Raw genomic sequence first — 17,859 nt, 5'->3', positions numbered from 1 at the left:
ATACCCAACAATGCTCAGGAGTTACTCCTAGTTCTGCACTCAGAAATTACTCCTGGCGGTGCTCAGGGGACCATTTGGGATGCCAGGGATAGACCCCAGGTCATCTACTTACAAGACCCTACCCACTGAGCTCTGACCCAATCTTAATAAATTTTTAAAAATCATTCAATTCTCATAAATTAAAAAAATCTATATTGTTAAAATGACCATCTTATCAAAATTATAATGTAGATGCACTGCAATGCCCACACAAATTCAGACTACAGATTTCAAGGGCTTAAGAAAGACAGTTATGAAGTGTATATGGAATCATAAAAGACTATAAATAGTAAAAGCCATACTGAAAAATAATCTAGAAAATATCTAATTACCTAACTTGAGACTGTGCTATAAACTTCTAGTGATCAAAACAATACAGTTCTGAAATAAAAAAAAACAATGGTTCAGAATCAAAGAAGAAAGTTTCGTATTTACCGTCAGCTAATTTTGACAAAACAGGTGAGAATACAAAATAGAGTATAAATAGTCCCTTCAACAAATGGTGCTGAGGAAACTAGATAATCACATGTAATAAAATTAAAGCTGGGAAAAAGGGCGGTGGCACATGGGGTCGGGGCGAGAGGTTCACGGTGCTCGGCCGGGAGCCGGCGGCGAGGGCGACCAGGGTGCCACGTCATGTCCGACAACAAGGAGAACTTTGATGGCAACGACTTTGATGACGTGGAAGAGGATGAGGGGGCAGATGACTTGGAGAACGTTGAGGAGAACGGCCAGGAAAACGTGGAGATCCTCCCCTTGGGAGAGCACCTGCAGGCCAACCAGAAACATATCACCACGCCCTACATGACCAAGTAAGAGCGTGCCAGTGTGCTGGGCACCCGCGCCTTGCAGATCGCAATGTGCGCCCCCCGTGATGGTAGAGCTGGAGGGAGAGACTAACCCCCCTGCTCATCGCCATGAAGGAGCGCAAGGCCCGCAAGATCCCCATCACATCCATGGATACCTGCCAGATGGGAGCTACGAGGACTGGTGTGTGGACAAGCTCATCATCACCAACTGAGCCCCTCCCCTCCCCGCCCCCATGTCCAGAATAAACTGTCTCATCCACTGCCAAAAAAAATTAAAGCTGGATCCATATCTCACACCTTACAGAAAAGTCAATTCAAAATTAAACAAAGACCTGGAGATCAGGTTGTATTCTCTAAAGTACACTGAGGAAATTATAAACAGAATTCTCAAAGACTTGGACCTCAAAGTTGTCTTCAATGATATGATGCCATTGGGAAAGGCAAAAGAATTTTAAAAATATGTTAATACATCAAATTAAAAAGTTTCATGGCAAAATAATATGGCTTAAAATTAAAATACACCTGATTGAATTGTAGAAAATATTTGCACTCAAATTATCAGATAAGGGGTTGAAAAATATAAATTGTTCACAACAATCAACAACAACAAAATCCAAAAACCTTATGAAAAAGTGGGGAAAGGAAATGATCAGGCCCTTTTCTGAGGAAGACACGTGGCTAACAGGCACTTGAAAAAAAGTTTATCACTTATTAAAGAAATCCAAAATAAGATGACAATAAGATATTATATCACACAAGTGAGAATGACACATATCAAAAATACCTAGAACAATCTGTATAAGTGAAGATATGTTTTGTTTTAAAAAGTGAATTCTCACCCAATGCTGCTGAGAATGACTGGTTCAACCTCTATGAAGAACAGTATGGAAGTTTCTCTTTTTAAAACTCAGTTTTGATATTATCCAGCAATTCCATTTCTGGAAATCTTTCTCAAGAACTCAAAAACAATCATTTAAAAGACATGTGTGTGTACTACAGCACACTTATGGTGAACAGGATTGTTATAGCAATATATACAAACCATAAGCATTTAATCCAGACATCTAAGCATAAAAATGTGCCTATCAAGGAGGTAGGCTTAGGGTTTAGGGTGGAGGCAGAATCTGAAGTCACATGTTTAAGAAATGTGATACCGGTGATGTGTCTAGTGCTGGAATGCTGTATGCCTAAAACTCAACTATAGTGCACTAATAGCAGATAATAATAAATAGTTATATAGGTGGGAAAGAAAAATATATCCAGAAAAGGAGATTGAACATTTAATATATACATATATATTAAATCTATGATAAGTATATGTGTTATATTTAAATAATTTTAAAGTAGATATGGCATCTGCACTTGTATGTTCATTACAGAACTATTTACAGTAGGACGAATCTGGAAAAGACCAGAGTACACGGGAACAGATGACTGGTTAAAGAAACTCTGGTACATCGCCCTCACCCTGAGCCACCCAAATTCCCCAAGCAACATCCTGTCTGCCTCCGAGCCATCCTCCATCACTGCTTCTGGTTTTCTCCCTCTCCCAGGTCAGTAATCTGAACCGGGAAACAGTCTCTCTCGTGCCTGCGCCCCAGTTGCCCCCTCGGATAGATGCTGAGCCAACCATATTGCCCAAGCAACATACCATCTGCCCCTGCACCATCCTCCATCACTGCTTCCGGTTTTCTCCCTCTCCGAGGTTTGTGGCCCCTCACCTGGCACCCCACCTTCATCAATGTAGGGGGAGAGGCCTCCACAGAAGTGGGCATGGCTTCTTTGGGGCTGCAGTTAGTTTCACCTTTCCTGACACTCTGGATCTACATCTTCATTTCTATGACCTAATTCTGTGGAGAATATCCCAGCCATCTCAAAGACCAGTACTGGCCAATTGTCCAGTAGTGTACTCAAATTGCACCATAATACGGGCGTCAAAAAGTGCTACAAATGCAATATAAAATACACATCCTCCAAAGCTTCACTAGAGACCTCACCTAAGCCACTGAGTAGACCTGAGAGTTATGTGAATCTATATAAGGGGAAAAGGTGACCAATATCGACCGAGCTCATCCAGAATCCTTTCTCGCAAAAAGAGGGGAATACTGATAGTAAACTGGAAGGTTCCACCACCATAATACTACAAAAACATGAAGAAACAGTGAAAATACCCACCATGAGGAGATGATGAAAAGGGTCCAGACGCCGCAATAAGCATTACTCACAAATACGAACTCTACGATAAAGAAATCAGAGATGAAATGTTGAAGATGTTCAATGAACTCGAAGAAACATTTCAACAGACATCCAGTAAATTAAAGGAGGACATAAAAGAAACAATGGCATGGACAGCCAAGAAAATTCAGGAAGAAATGAAAGCAGAAATAAAAAAGCTACAAAAAGAAGTGTCACAAATAAAGGATTCTGTAGATGAAATTAAAAACTCAGTGGGTGCCCTCAATAGTAGAGTAAATACAGCCGAAGACAGAATCAGTGAGCTTGAAGATGAGTGCAGGAAGCTTACAGGCAACAACAAGCAATGGGAAAAGACCTCAAAATAGCTCTTAAGTGAATCAGAGACCTAGGGTGTGATTTCAAGAGGAACAACATTAAAATCATCAGAGTAGCAGGAGGACAGGGAGATAACCCCGATGAAAAAGCCACAGTTAAAAATATCATTGCTGTAATGTTCCCAGAGCTGGAGAACGCAGGCATCCAGATGCAAGGACCCCAAAGAGTACCAACTAAAAGAGACTCTAGTAAAAAGACTCCAAGACATATCATAGTCAGAATGATGGATGCCAGGGATAGAGACACAAAACTGCAAGCAGCAAGATCAAAGAAGGAAATCACATACAAAGGAACACCCCTTAGATTTACTGCAGACCTATCAGAGGAAACTCTCCAAGCCCAAAGACAATGGTGGGATATAGTGAAAAAACTTACTGAAATGAACGCTTCAGCAAGAATACATTATCCAGCTAAATTCTCACTCAAACTCGAAGGAACCATACACTATTTCGTAGATACATAACAGCTCAGGAACTTCAGAGATTTAAAACCAAACTTAAAAGAAGGATGAAAGGGGCATTTGGCCAGAAAAGCCAGAGCCCAGTAAATCGTCAAAATGGCCAACACAAAGGGAAAGCAGAGGGGCACTCACTATATGTTCTCTAGACCTTTCAGAAAATATCGAGTTGTTCCTTTGGCCACATACATGCATATATACAAGAAAGGTGATATCATAGACATAAAGGGAATGGGCAGAGTCCAAAAAGGAATGCCCCACAAATGTTATCATGGCAAAACTGGAAGAGTCTACAATGTTACCCAGCATGCTCTTGGCATTATCGTTAACAAACAAGTCAAGAGCAAGATTCTTGCCAAGAGAATTAATGTTTGCATTAAGCATATTAAGCACTCTAAAAGTTGAGACAGCTTCCTGAAGTGAGTGAAGGAAAATTATAAAAAAAAATGAATCTAAAGAAAAAGGGACTTGGGTTCAACTGAAGCGCCAGCCTGCCCACGCAGAGAATCCCACTTTGTAAGAACAAATGGAAAGGAATCTGAGCTGCTGGAGCCCATACCCTGTGAATTCATGGCATGAGAAGTGTTTGTTCAAAAATAAAGAGACTCCTGGACTATAAAAAATGGTTCTCTTAAAAAAAAAAGGATGAAAGGGGCTACTATAAGACAAGGAAAAACCCTATAAGCATGACAAACCCCTACAGAAAGATGGCACAAAACCCCATGACAATAATCTCTCTCAATGTCAATGGTCTAAATACACCAGATAAAAGACACAGAGTGGCAAAATGGATTTGAAAACTAAACACAACTTTCTGCTGCCTACAAGAAACACATCTGAACAGTCGGAGCAAACACAGACTCAAAGTCAAAAGATAGAAAACAATTCTGCAAGCAAACAACTCCCTCAAAAAAAGCCAGGGTGGCTATACTAGTAAACAAGAATATAGATTTCAGGCTGAAAAAGATAAGAAGGGAAAGTGAAGGTCATTTATTTCCTTAAGGGATATGTACATCAGGAAGAAATCACACTCTTAAATATGTATGCACCTAATGAGGGACCAGCTAAATACTTAATACAACTGCTAACATATTTTAACAAGGACATTGCTAGCAAAACAATAATAGTTTGAGACTTCAACACTATACTATCGCCTCTAGATAGATCAACCAGATTAAAACTCAACAAGGAAACACTGGCTTTGAAGGAAGAGATAGAAGAGAGAGGGCTAATAAATCTACAAAGGGCTCTTTATCCCCTAAAGAAAGAACACACATTTTTCCAATGCACACGGAACATTTTTGAACAACGAGTTGGTCAGGAAGGAAATCAAGGAAGAAATCAAAATATACCTAAAAACAAATGAGAATGAAGACACAAGTTACCAGATCCTATGGGACGCAGCTAAAGCAATGTTAAGGGGAAAATTTATAGCCTGCAAGCATTCCTCAGGAAGAAAGAAAGGGCCTACATAGATAATGTGACTTAACAGCTCAATATCTTAGAAAAGGACCAACAAAAGAAGCACAAACCAGGCAGAAGGAAAGAAATAACAAAACTGACAGCAGAAATTAATGACTTTGAACCCAAAGAACAATCCGAAAAATGAATGCAACCAAGAGATGGTTCTTTGATAAAATAAACTATATTGATAAACCACTAGCAAGGCTCACAAAGAAAGAGAGAGAGAACCTTAATAAACCAAATTAGAAATGAAAAGGGGGCACCACAACAGAAATCAAAGAAATTCAAAAGATCATCAGAGACTACTCTGAAAGTATGTATGCCACGAAACAAGAGAACCTAGGAGAAATAGACAAATTCCTGGATTCCTATAATCCCCCAAAATCGAACCAAAAAGACCTGGAATACCTGAATAGAGCTATTAATATTAAAGAAACTGAAACTCTAATCAAAAAATCTTCCGAAAAACAAAAGCCTAGGTTCAGATGGATTCACTAGTGAATTCTTCCAAACATTTTAAGGGACATATTTCCAGTTCTTCTCAAGTTTTTCCAGGAAAATGAAGTAAGAGAAACTCTCCCAAACAGTTTATATGAGGTATATATTTCCCTAATACCAAAAGCAAACAAAGACGCTGAAAAAAAATGAAAACTACAGGCCAATATTCCTGATGAACAAAGATGCAAAGATCCTCAACAAAATATTAGCAAACAAAATCCAACAACTCATCAAAAAAACCATACACCATGACCTAGTAGAATTCATCCCAGGGATGCAAGGATGGTTTAACATTCAGAGATCAATCAGCATAATCCATCATATCAACAAAAGAAAAAATAAAAATCATATAATCATACCAATACATGGAGAGAAAGCATTTGACAAGATCCAGCAACAGTTTATGATAAAAACTCTCGCCAAAATGGGTATAGAAGGAACTTTCCTTAATATAGAAAAAGCCATCTATCACAAGCCTTTGGCAAGTGTGATCCTCAATGAGGAAAAACTAAGAGCCTTCCCTCTAATATCAGGGATGAGACAAGAATGCCCACTCTCACCACTTCTGTTCAATATAGTACTGGAAGCAGTTTCAGTAACAGTTAGGCAAGAAAAAGATATTAAGGGCATTCAGGTAGTAAAGGAAGGAACCAAGCTCTCACTATTCACAGATGATATGATACTATATTTAGAGAACCCTAAAACCTCTACCAAGAAACTCCTAGAAATAATAGACTTGTATCGTAAAGTGCAGTCTATAAAATCAATAGCCAAAAGTCCATGACTTTCTTATATGCAAATAATAAGAGAAGAAAGTGACATGAAAAAAAGCAATCCCCTTCACAATTATGACTCAGAAATCAAGTGCCTCAGAATCAGCTTAATTAAGGAAGTAAAGGACCTTTACAAAATTACAAAAAGCTACTTCAGACTAACACCCAAAAATAGTAGAAATAAGTACCAGGAGGTTGGCTCCATGGCTTGAAAGCTGGCCTCACATGCTGGGGTAAAAGGCAGCTCAGATAGAGAAGGGAACTCCAGTAAAATGTGGATGGATATCCCGCTCTGGAAGGGAGATGCGTGCTGAAAGTAGACTAGAGACTGAACACAATGGTCACTCAATACCCCTATCGCAAACCACAACATCCAAAAAAAGACAGAGAACAAAAGGGAATGCCCTGCCACAAAGCGGGGTGGGGTGGGGGGGATAGGATTGGGGGGTGGGAGGGATACTGGGTTCATTGGTGGTAAAGAATGTACACTGGTGGAGGGATGGGTTCTCGAACATTGTGTGAGGGAAACACAAGCATGAAAATGGGTAAATCTGTAACTGTAGCCTCACGGTGATTATCTAAATATAAATAAATAAATAAATAAATAAATAAATAAATAAATAAATAAATAAATAAATAAAATTTTAAAAAAAAGAAATAAAAGAAGATGCGAGGAAATGGAAATATATCCCCTGGTCATGGATTGGGAAAATTAACATTGTCAAAATGGCAATAATCTCCAAAGCATTGTACAAATTCAGTGTGATCCTTATAAGGATAACCATGACATTCTTCAAAGAAATGGAGCCAACACTCCTGAAATTCATATGGAACAATAAGCCCCCACCAATATCTAAAGCAATGCTTGGGAAAAAGAAGATGGGAGGCATCACCTTCCCCAACCTCAAACTCTACTACAAAGCGGTAATAATTAAAACCGCATGCTACTGGAACAAAGGCACAGCTGCAGACCAATGGAACAGGATTAAACATCCTGACCCATACCCTCAAATACATGATCATCTAATCTTTGATAAGGGAGCAAGAAAGGTGAAGTGGAGCAAGGAAAGCCTCTTTAACAAATGGTGCTGGCAAAACTGGACAGCTACGTGCAAAAAAATGTGCTCAGACCTCTACCTAAGACCATGCACAAAGTCAGATCAAAATGGATAAAAGACCTCAACATCAGACCAGAATCCATCAGGTACATTGAAGACAAGGTTGGCAAACCCCTCCACGACATTGAAGATAAAGGTATCTTTAAAGGCGACACACCGCTGACCAAGCAAGTGGAAACAGAGATAAACTAATGGGACTACCTTAAACTGAGAAGCTTCTGCCCTCCAAAGATACCATGACCAGAATACAAAGACAGTCTACAGAATGGGAAAGTATATTCACCTAATACCCATCTGATACGGGGTTGATATCAAGAATTTACAAGGCACTGGTTGAACTCCACAAAAACAAAACATCCAACCCTATCAGAAAATGAACAGTAAATCAAAATCAAAAAATAAAAATCAAAAAATAAATACAAATGGCCAAAAATCCCATTAAAAATGCTCTACATCACCAATCATCAGGGAAACAACAAAAGAAAACAACAATGAGATATCATCTCACATCAGGGAGACTGGCACACATCAAAAAATACAAGAACAACCAGAGCTAGCATGGATTTGGGGAGAAAGGGACTCTCTTTCATTGTTGGTGGAAAGGCCAACTGGTCCATCCTTTCTCGAAAACAATATTGTCATTCCCTAAAAAACTAAGAAATTGAGCTTCTATATGATTCAGCAATACCACTTCTGGTAATGTAACCTGGGGGTGCAAAAAACACAGCAGAAATGACATTTGCACCTGTATGTTCATTGCTGCACTGTTCACAATAGCCAGAATCTTGAAACAAACCGAGTGCCCAAGAACAGATGACTGTTTAAAGAAACTGATACATCTACACAATGGAATACTGTACAACTGCTAGGAATGATGAAGTCATGAAATTTGCTTATAAATTGATGGTCATGGAGAGTATCATGTTAAGTGAAATGAGTCAGATAGGAACAGACATAGAATTAATGCACTCATTTGTGGAATATAAAATGTAATAATATGAGACTAACACTCAAGGACAGTAGATTCAAGGTCCAGGAAGATTGTTCCACGTTTGGAAGGCTGCCTTATGAACTGGGGGGGAAAGCAGCTGGGATAGAGAAAGGATCAATGATGGTTGGAGGGAGATGTGTGCTGAAAGTAGATAAAGGACCAAAAGTCATAGCCTCTCAGTATCTTTATTGCAAACTATATTGCCCAAAAGTAGAGAGAGAGTAAGAGGGAATCTGTCTGCCATAGAGGCAGTGGGAGGGGTGGCATGGGGTGGGGAATGGACACTGGGGACATTGATGGTGGAAAATGTACACTGGTGGAGGAACGGGTGTTTGATCATTGTATGACTGAAACTCAAACATGAAAGCTTTGTAACTATCTCACAGTGATTAAAAATATGAAATGGGGGTGATTAAAAATATGAATTGGGGGTAGAGATGATAACCCTAATATTACTGTGGCTGTCTACGACATATTTTTATAAATGTTTAATGATGATTTTGTTCACATTGTTTAAAATGATTGATGATGATCTTACTCCATTCTTAAACTTTATTCAGAATGATATTGCACAGTCAGAAAGTTACCCAAAGGAACTTTCTCCTCGGAATATCTGGAACATCTTAATTAAAACTGACAAATACATTGACATTGTACTATGTGATAAGACCATCCACCCCCCAGGTGCAGAATCACTTTAATGTCAAATAATACATCCTTCTGCCAATTTTCAGCAGTTGTTCCTCCTTTGGTATATGCCTATATTTGAAAATACGCTTTACATAATAACCTTTCAGTATCTGTATTACAAACTGTAATGCCCAAAAGAAGAGAGAGAAAGAAAGGGGAAGGGAGAGAGAGATTGAAATAGTGAGAGAGAGAGAGAGAGAGAGAAGAGAGGTGATTGCCATATAGGCAGGCAGGCTGGGAAGGGGAGGAGTTGGGGAGTGGTGGGAGAGAAACTGGGGACATGGGTGTTATGCAATGTACACTGGTGGAAATATGGTTGTTTGAATACTTTATGACTGAAAACTAATCATGAACAGCTTTGTAATGCAAGGTGATTCCATTTAAAATAAAATAAAGACTTAAAACACAAGAAAAAGAAAATGTGCTTTATAAATCTTTATCTTATGCTTCTAACTTTGGCGAATTACTATACTGATCTGAAAAACAACAATGACATAAGACATATGCATTTAAGTGATTATTAAAGTGAAAATATTACCTACACTTTAAGTTTTACTTATATCAAATTTTTGTTTTGTTTTAAAATTTGGGTGCCACACCTAAGAGTACTCAGAGCTTAGTCCTGACTCTGCTCAGGGGCCAATCCTGATAGGAACTGGAAGACCATATGTAGTATCAGGGATCAAACCAGGAGGTTGACTCCATGGCTTGGAGGCTGGTCTCTCATTCTGGGCAACTCAGAGAAGGGAACACCAAGTAAAATGTGGTCAGAGGTCGTGCGGGGGAAGGGTGATGCGTGCCGAATGTAGACTAGAGACTCAACACAATGGCCACTCAACACCTTTATCGCAAACCACAACACCTAATCAGAGAGAGAGAACAGAGGGGAATACCCTGCCATAGTGACAGTGTGGGGTGGGGTGAGACGGGACTGGGGAGGGTGGGAGGGATGCTGGGTTTACTGGTGGTGGAGAATGGGCACTGGTGAAGAGATGGGTTCTCGAACTTTGTATGGGGGAAGCATGAGCACAAAAATGTATAAATCTGTAACTGTACCCTCACGGTGATTCACTATTTAAAAATAAAAAAATGAAAAAAAAAACAGTGTCAATAGCATGCAAGGCAAGTACCTTAACTTCTGTATATTCCTCTTACCCCCAAATTTACATTGATTCTGAAACTTAATTTAAAAATCCTTAAATTCTGCCTCAAGTTATTTAAGCTTGGCATCTGATGTAATCCCTAAGTCATTATTAATATATTTTAGGAGATATGTAAATATTCTATAATAATTATCTATAAACTAAATATAGTTTCAAGGACTGTTTCAATACAGTTAATAATTCAGTAAATCAAAGTATTCATGTTTTGGGCACACTCCATTTTGAAGTGATCTGCATTCCCAGCCCGTGGTGCATAATTTCTCTGAATTACTTTATGGGACTCTCTCTTTTGACATACTATCTAAATAAAACAATTTTCCAAATTTTTTTATTTTTATATAAACTAACTTCACCAATAATATTTATACTTATCTCAATATATCCACTTTATGACTTAGTGGCATTTTTATTTATAAATTAAATTTTAACTATACAATGCATATTTCAAGGTATTGGGCCAAATGGACTATTTTTTTTTGTAATTGACATTGAAACAAACTATTAACATCTTAACTACTATAGAAGTCCTTAATGTTCATTAATAATTCAAGATTAATACTCTGAAATGAAAAGAGTGCTTATGATGATGAATTTTTAAGATATACAACTGTTCTAGTAGATAAGAAATGCTCATAAATTTTTCATGCACTGAAATGTGCTATAAAGGACTTGACTAGTAGAAATGTCTTCTACTTCTTTTAATACAATTAATAAATGTTGTTGGAGAATCTACATTAGCATTTGCCCATTAAAACCCAATTATGATTTCCTTTACTATTAAGATTTATTAATCTTATGAAAAGTTGTATATAAATTATTCAAGTGCTTTTTTACTCATGAGGTACTTTATATCTCAGCCATTTTCAGAAATCGTTATACTTTTTAGTAACCCATTACAAAAGAAGATAAGGCATGTCTATGCTTAGAAACTCATCAGAGAAATTGCCAACTCTATGCTAATTGCAAAATTAAATTTTGAGGATATAAGGAGAAAGTTGCATAATGAGGAAGATTTATCTAGTAGATAATACAAGCAAGAATTAGAAATTTGATGTGGGAGTACTCATAGGGGAGTCAAGGACAATATGGAGGCTCATTGACAGCAACCCAAAAGAAGAATGAAGAGACAGTCTTAGAAGAAGGGAGAATCTAGTCAGTGCAAAATTGGGAAGTCACTTCAAGACCTACTTAGTCCTTTGGATATTAAAGTGAATATTAAGAACAGTTGAAGAAAGATAATGAAAATATTGAACACACGGGTCTGAAACAATAGAAATTATGTTAAAATTAATGTCATGTATTAGGAATAAGGATTTGTAGTGAATGAACTTCTGCAATGTATTTTGTTTACTCTCTCACATTAGCCCTGAGAATTCATTACTAATGATATCAGTATATTTATTACTAATTCAAATAGTATTGAGGCAGGAGGTTATCAGATAGGAGGTAGTAAGTTTGGAAAATAACAAATGCAAGATATTATCTTAAAAATAAGTCCGCCCTTTTGCTATCCCAAAAGGACTGAAGGCAGATAGATCCTTTTAGTATACAGGGACTGAACCCTGATAAGACTCTGAGTGATGTCAGTGTCAACCCAGGGAAGACTGGAGCGGTAGTAGAGAAACTTCAGCAGGAATGAAAAGACATGATAGGAGTATAAAAGGATACTCCTCAAATTTTAGCCTTTCCCTCCTTGACAACATCCTAACAATAGATTTGTTTTAATATACAAAAAAAACCTCTCTCAGCCAGGACAGTTTTATTTTTGTTTTGTTTTTTTGTTCTGGGGCCACACCCAGTGGGTCTCAGGGCTTAATCCTGGCTCTGTGCTCAGAGAACAATATTGGAGATACTGAGGGACCACATGTGGCCTCCCAGATCAAAGCTGGGTCTGTCGAGTGCAAGGCAAGCACCCTACCCACTGTACTATCACTCCAGCACAAAACTGGGAAAGTTTTTGGAGACACTAAGAATCAACTTTATTAAAGTAAAAAACAGATGCATCCCCTTCTGATATTGCCTGAATTCTAACTTGGGATGTGTAATTCCCTTTAAAAATAAAAATAAAAAAGGAAACAACAACTATGTCATTCTTTTCTGTCTCTTTTCCCTCTCAGATTCCCTAACTAAAAATTCTTCTCTTCTTCATTTTTCTTCTACTTTTTCTGCCAGAATAGAAAATGAAACTAAGAAATCTATGCAGTCCAAGGTTGAATTTCCTTTTTTTAAATGCTCTTTTAAAACTTTTTTATATTTATTTTTTTGGCTTTTGGGGTCACAACTGGCAAAGCTCAGGGGATACTCCTGGCTCTCCACTCAGGAATTACTTCTGATGGTGCTCTAGAAAACATATAGGATGCCGAGGATCAAAACTTTGTCGGCCACATGCAAACACCCTAACCACTGTACAAATTGTACATTCATTACAATTACTAGGATTATTCATTCATTGCAAACTACAGACCTGTTTTTTTAATTTATATTACAGAGCCATGATTTATAAAGTTGCTGACAGTAGTGTTTTACACATACAATAATCCTACACTAATCCCTCCACCAGTGTCAACTCTCCTCCACCAGTGTTCCCAGAGTCCCTCCCAACCCCATGTCCCATTCCACCCCCACCTGTCAACTTGATAGTCACATTACAAAGTTTCAGTGGTTGCTGCTTAAGTCTCATATTTTCACTTCTGTTGAATCTGTGTTTTGGATATATGGCTATACCCTTCATTCATATCACTGGTGTAACCTTAAGTCCTGATGCCTTTTCATCCATTATTTTTTGTTCTCTTACCCCATTGATTTCTTTCCTTTATTGTCTGTGTCCTTTCTTAACACTGGAGCCAAGGGTTATCTAGGCAACCCACTTTTACTGCAAGACATTTCCTCAAACAGTATTCTATATTTCACATATACATGAGGTCATCCTGCATTTGTCTTTCTTTTAGCTTACTTCACTCAACAATATATCTTCCAGTTCCAACCATCTTGTAGCAAATTGCATGATTTCATCATTCCCTGCAGCTGCATAGTATTCCAATGTGTATATAGACCATATCTTCATAATCCATTCATCTGTCATTGGATACCTAGATTGTTTCCATAGCTTACATGCTGTACTGAGTGCTGCAATGAATAGCAGTGTGCATATGTTGTTTTGAGAAAGTACTTTTTTTAATGTCCTGAGGACAGATGCCTAAAAATGGAATGCTGGGTCAAATGACAGAGCAATTCTAAGTTTACTGAGAACTCTCCACACTGATTTCCATAGATATCGTACACACCAATGACTTTCCTTTTCTGGCAAAGAGCAAATCTCACGGATGTCTGAGAACAATGACATTTCTGAAAATTCGGGTGGTAAGAAGAAACATATCCTATACTGTATAGATCAAGTATATGGCAGGTGCAACTTGATGTCTTCCTTGTGGTGGGACCAGAATGTCGATGCTGTTATGATGCGTATGCAGATTCTAGCAGTCTAAACCATAATAGGTACTTACCTGGTGGGATCAAGGTGGGCCAAACAGGAGGCAGCAACACTCACTCTTTTGTAACTACCACAGCTTCACTCAACATTCCCCACCAGCTATAGTATCAATGCAAGTGTTTAAACTACATTTCTAAATAGTTCTTGATTATGCAAGTTTTCCAGTAAAGTAACCAGCTCTGGCTTCCTGTAGAAAGTAAAACACACACAAATCACTAGATAGTGTTCTGCATTACAACTCTTTTGTTTGTTTATTTGTTTTGTTTGGGGGCCAGATCAACAGTGCTCTGGGTTTACTTCTTGCTCTGTGCTTAGGGATCACTCTAGGCAGTACTGAGGGACCATACGTGGTGCCATGGATTGAATACAGTTTAGCCAGGTGCAAGGTAAGCACCCTACCCATTGTATTAAAGCTCTTAAGTACACTTATAAGGTATATCTTATAAACACTTATATAGGTATATCTCAACCGCTTCTATAGGTATATCTAATCTGTGCAAGCTGCAGCAACCATGGAAACAAGAACCTCAGTGTCCTGGACAGTAACCTTGATTGCTGTCTCTCTGTCTTTCTCCTTGCCACTATGCTCTCTGCCCCTTGCTGCTAACCATGTCTTTCTTCCACACATCAACACTTCCTTCTGCTTCTCTTCTTTAACACATGAAATTACCACAGAGTGACCTAGGTTTATATCCCTGACAGTTGTCTGCTACCTGATTTTTTCGGATCACATGTGCTCTATGACCTATAGGATAATATATATATATATATATATACATATATATAATGGGCTAACTGAAATTCCCTTCATTCTTCCCATACAGAGACCCAAGATCCTTGTCTCCTATTTATTATGCTATTCAATTAGTTTGTGGAACAAATCAATTGGTTGCTTATGAAGGCTTTGATTTTGGAGGGGTAAGGAGTTTAGGCCACACTCAGTGATACTCGAGTCTTACTTCTGTCTCTGTACTCAGAGTTCAATCCTGGGGTGGTGGGAAATGAACCCAGGTTAACTAGGACAAGCACCCTCTTTTAATATCTCTCCAGTCCTTAAGGTTTTGATTAACCAGGCCCTCCCTCCTTTCATCCTTACCTGGCCCCCCCATCCTTAGTTTTTTCTGTAACACAGTACAAAAAACATGGTAACATTTCATTTTATATAAAATTATAGCAACAATACCAGATAAGATCTTAAAAATATATACCCATGTGTTAACAGTTATTTTTTTCTGGAACAAAGAATATAGGAGCACTGTCTGTCATCATATTTTTTTTTAAATTTAAATTTTATTGAATCACCATGTGGAGGGTTACAAAGTTCTCATGATTATGTCAGTTATACAGTACTCAAACACCCTTCCTTTCACCCGTGCCCATATTCCATCACCAACCATCCCATTATACCTCCCGCCCCCTCCCACCCCCCCAGTCCCCGCCCTTGTAAGTGATAAGTTTCACTTCGTTTACGCTTTATCTTGGTTACAGTCCATGTTTCAACACATAATTCACTATTGTTGCTAGGGTTTCCCCCCAAAAAAAAGACAGTCCCACTGTCAAGGAAGCATTTGATGGCTCTCCATTGCTGAGAATGTAGAGATATTAAGTCCCGCTGTTTGTTACATAACTATTCTATTTTTTCCCCCCCTCATCATATTTTTTTTTGCTTTTTGGGTCACACCCAGCAATGCTCAGGGATTACTCCTGGATCTGCACTCAGAAATTACTCCTAGCGGTGCTTGGCGGACCATATGGGATGCCAGGGATTGAACCCAGGTCGACCGCGTGCAAGGCAAATGCCCTACCCGTGGTGCTATCCGCCGGCCCCCTGCCATCATATTTTGCTTGTGTATATAAATATAAACATATGTGTGCATGTATATGCATTGAGCATGTATTTTTGCAGTAATAGAATGTACTAAAAAGTAAATAAAATTGTGTTTGTTAATTTGGCTTTTACCAACTTTCACAAACAGTACAAAGAATGCACCATTGAAAGAAAAGTAATTAGAAATTAAAATTTAGTAAATTCACATTCTGAAAAAATAGCATAGAATGCTCAATGATGCGGAAAGGGATGCAAAAATATCAGATTTTATACTCAACTGGCCAATTCTGAAAAAGTAGTGATTGTTAGGGACTGAATTGTGTTTCTTATGAATTCATGTATTGACGCTCTAATTCCCATCCCCACACCATGTGACTATATACTTGGATATTGGATCTTTAAGGAGGTCCTTATATAAAGATGGGACACTTGTATGTACCAGTCTCTGTTTATGTACATAGAGGAAAGGTCCTGTGAAGACACAGTGAAAACATAAAAATCAAGAAGAGAAGACTCAGTAGAAACTAAACCTGATAACAGTTAGATCTCAGAATTTTAGGCCCCAGAACAATGAGAAAATCAAGTTTCACTCTTTAAGCACCCAGATTGTGGTATGTTGTTATGGCAACAAAGAATATTAATATAATTTGATTGTATATTTTCAACCAAATCATTCTTAATTAATTTTATTTTTAAAAAGCAGTTCACAATGTTTGATTACATTTAGTATGTAAACACCAGTCCCATCACCTTTACACCTTCCCACCACCATATTTTGGATGTTTCCATCCTGAACCCTAACCCCTGCCCCAAAGCAGATCCAAAATAATTTATTTTGTATTTCTCACTGCTAGTAATTTAGAAAGAATAATTTTATTCATTGCAATACCAGAGAGCTGTTTAAAGTGTCTCTGAACATTGAAAAAAATCATTGTCAGAAAACAGAGTGAGATGTTAAGTAATAAATAACCAGCACTGTAATTGTTGGGGCTAAAATAACTGTCTTAGAAAGATCATGAGACCAAGAGACAAACACATGGGGAGTCTAACATCAGTGTTGCCTTAATCATACCCAGCTGTGGTTCTAAATGTCAGGAAGCCAAAATATTGCTACTGTATTCTGCCTAAATACCTGACTCAGAATTTACAAACATAATAAATGTCACTTAAAAATTATTTTGTATTGTTTGTTATGAATAAACTGCTAAAAATGCTGCAAAAATCTTTCCTTGGAGTCGAGTGTGTGAAGATTGTGGTATTTCACCCAGGAGCCATTAAGCCCTTATATAAGCAATTACTAATAGGTTGTTAAGGGTTGAGACTCATGTGCATATATGTATATATACATATATCTGTTAAATTTAATTTCCCTCTAAGATTGGTTGCCTTCTACTTTAAACCCCATCAAATGTGGGGCACTACTCTTGGAGTATGAGTGATGTGAGGTATGCGATGTTGTGCAGTCCAGTGATAGGTTTATTTGTGGGTTTATTTGTGGGTGAGGCTCAGCCAGAGTGTGTGGAAAGTGGCAGTGAGCAAGGCAGAGGTTGAGCTCTGGAGGTTTTCTGCTGCCAGCCTGGGTCCCTTGTCAGTCACATCATTTTATTGACCAACTTGTTTTCAGTTAAACAGTAATAGCAAATAGTTCTTTTAACCTGGAATGTTATGCTAATTTGTTAGTTTACTTTGGATTTTCTACCTTTGGAGAAAAGAGGATACTTTGTTCTCAGTGTTTGCAGAATATGATCCATTGGTGTAGATGTGTGAATGAAGAAAAACAAATTTATGTGAAAAAGAAGGTTGAAAAAAATCAGATTGTTGCTGGAGATGTGGTGGCTGATGGTTGCCAGGTTCTTCCAAACTTCCAAGAGTGAAAGTACTGAAAAGTAATTATTTCACATCAAACTTTGAAACAGAAAAGTTTTATTGAAGAAGAGAGTACAAAATTCCTACCAGGAGAAATTTAGA

At 38.0% G+C, this 17,859-nt stretch overlaps 1 pseudogene; it reads left to right on the top strand.

Annotated features, from left to right (window-relative positions):
- Positions 1–675: 675 nt before the first annotated feature.
- On the top strand, positions 676–1,060 carry LOC101554753 (DNA-directed RNA polymerases I, II, and III subunit RPABC2-like; annotated as a pseudogene).
- Positions 1,061–17,859: the final 16,799 nt, after the last annotated feature.

The sequence above is a fragment of the Sorex araneus genome, chromosome X, assembly GCF_027595985.1.
Source record: "Sorex araneus isolate mSorAra2 chromosome X, mSorAra2.pri, whole genome shotgun sequence".
NCBI lineage: Eukaryota > Metazoa > Chordata > Mammalia > Eulipotyphla > Soricidae > Sorex > Sorex araneus.
This window is presented reverse-complemented; position numbering and strand designations above follow the sequence as displayed.